Here is a 2,866-nt window from a genome sequence, read left to right as displayed (position 1 = left end):
TGTTGGCCCGCCATTTGTGAATAATTTCGCACTAGCCAATCACGGGGAACGAATTTGCATACCAGTGGCGGGAACTCTTTTGCACCGTGCATTCCTCTTGCAACATGAGCAATGCACCCTGCAAAAGAAGCTGCAGAAAAGGCAGGAAACTCGTCCCTGCACTGGGGTTTTCCTCTGCAACAGGAAACTCTCCCGTGCAATGAAGCTGCAACTTGGCGGGGATAATTCTGGTGCCGAAGCACACACAAAAATCATGCCTTTGGGTCATGACACTCAACCTCTATCCCCTTTTGATCAACTTGAACCTACAAATCACAGGTCACTTAAGCATGCTGTACATCACTTCAGTAGCTTAAAAGGGCCTTAAATGAACAGTAAATGAAATGCATATGGCAAAAGAGCATACAAGAGGCTTCATGTAAATAAAGATCACTCTCTCTCATGTTTCCTGGGTATCCCATGATTATGTAGGCTTAAAAATAGGACTGATTCAGTCAGAATAAATGACATTGTTACAGTCTCTTATGTCACTTTATACCAGTGAGGCATCAGACTACAATGACAAACACAAGATTTGCTTCTCTGTAATATTTTGAGAAAAGGTACTGTATGAAGCTATGTTAGTTGTTGCCCAGATTTGGCATTCATTTTTCTATATAAATTTATAGAATTGAAATTAGGTGTAAAGGTTGATGTGTATGTAATTTAAATGGTTGGAGCAAAACTGTCACTTTTGGGTTATCACTAGATGTACTTTCTTCTGTGGCCACCTAAAGTGTCCTTCTGCTCCTTTCTCAACTACAGCATGATACCTAATGCATTAATCATACATATGTCATCACAGTTTCCAAAAGGTTGCCTGAGAAACTATTGTTGTGTTTTTTATAGTTTTATATTACAATCAAGAGGTGTGCAGTTAACTGAGATCCCTCATGGCTAATGCAGAATGAGGCATATGAATAACAACATTCCCACTCGTGCCAGAGAATAAGTTTACATTCAAAATACTACCATTCTGGCTGTCATGGTTTCTGTAAAGGCAGAAGTCTAATAAACATGCTACCTCTCCCCTCCTTCTTACTGCCAGTAAGAATTAATTGAACCCTTTAAAAAAGTATTAATATTTTAGCTGAATGGGTTCTACCCATCAGTATTTAGTATTCCAGAATCTTAGTTGTATCAGGACAAGTGACAGCTAAAAATTTAATGGTGGAGGCAAATTCTGCTCTCTGTTAAATCCAAATAAATCCAAAGTGTCTTCACTAAAAATACACAATTATGCAATGATATAAACAAGAGCAACATCTGACCCAAATGATATAAATTACTATCTCATGTCTTAAGAAGTAATTCTCTAGTGTCCTAAGGAAAATAATACCGATTTATTTTCGAGTGATTCCAAGTAACATAAAAAGCATCAGGCAAGCTGAATCCAGTTGTTAACATACAGAGAGTGCTAATGCTGTTGGAACTGGAATTAGTGCATATAGCAACATCATCACTCTGAACAGAGTGGCAAATATATTAGATCCCAATTGCTAATCGTGTTTTGTGATGCTTATTCTCATACAAGGGCAAAGTAGCCATTTTCTCCAATATTTTTATAAATATTATATGTTTGGGGGGGGGGGGGTCCCCCTCCACATACCAGATGTTCCTTCCTGTGGCAAACAACCATACATTATGTAAGTAAAGTTCACTTCTGAAGCTTAATAAGTTGAGGCTTTCTGCATTTCCCTGCTCTCATCCAGTCAGCAAGGTGAAGCACTAGCATGTGTCATAAATTTTACAGAGAATGTGGAACAGCTGAAAGATCATATCTTCAAAGTTCACATCTTCTCAGGATCCCGCTAGGTGGAGTAGGAAATGAAATGTTTTGTTACACTCTCATGAAGCAATAGTATGGAGCATGACCTGAAAGATTTTCAAGCCTTTAACATAAAGAAAGAAAATTCTCTTGCAAGAAAACACTTTAAAAATATTAACCCTTTGAGCAGCATATAAAGCTTGCTGTCAGGAGCTGAGGCAGTTTCCTGAGACATAGAGGGGAGAAGTCTAATGGTCTGAGCACAAACCCCAGTTATTTTCATTTGCTTTGGAGAAGGTCATTTAGGAGCTCTGCTTCCATTTCCTTATATAAAATATGTATTTGTTTCCCACTTGATAGAGGTAGTATAAATGTACATGGTAAAATGCAAATCATCACAATAAATTAATAATAGGAAGAACAATAACAATAATAATTTTAAAAAACCTACTACTACTATGAAGAAGCAGCAGCAGTTTTTGTGCAATTCTTCATTGTGCATCCAAAAATCCTACACTGAAATTGCTTTTCAACATCCAGACTATCCTCACTGTAGCATAATAGTTATACGGAGCCCAGACTTGGCGAGATACAGAGTAACAGAGGGCCACCACTGTTTCCATCACTGGAACAATCATCTTAATTATAGGAAGAAATAGAAATATCAGCTAAAATATTTGAACAATCATAACTCTACTCAAACATTCTACTCTGAAGATACTTAAATAGTCTTCTTCAGGTGTGAGGAAAGACAATTTAGAATTCAGTTTAAGCTAATCTAGGGCTACAAACAATTAAATGCCTTATTTGTATGGTTACTGTACCTTGCTACTATATGGTATGAGTAAAGATGTTCATATGTCCTAAGTGTGTATTTCCAAACATGAACTTTTTTGGATTTCCTTTATAAGTTTTAATCTTAACTCTGAGCTTTACTATGTTTAGTGTGGAGGATTTACAATGCTTCAGCATTTTACCAGACTTATTAACATTCACTCTCAAATTTCAGTCCATTTTGCTGCAACTTTTTGTTTAGGAATAGTTTATATGTGCATACAG

This window comes from Alligator sinensis, unplaced genomic scaffold, assembly GCF_000455745.1.
Source record: "Alligator sinensis unplaced genomic scaffold, ASM45574v1 scaffold784_1, whole genome shotgun sequence".
Lineage (NCBI taxonomy): Eukaryota > Metazoa > Chordata > Crocodylia > Alligatoridae > Alligator > Alligator sinensis.
The sequence above is the reverse complement of the archived record's forward strand: the minus strand, read 5'-3'. Positions refer to the sequence as shown.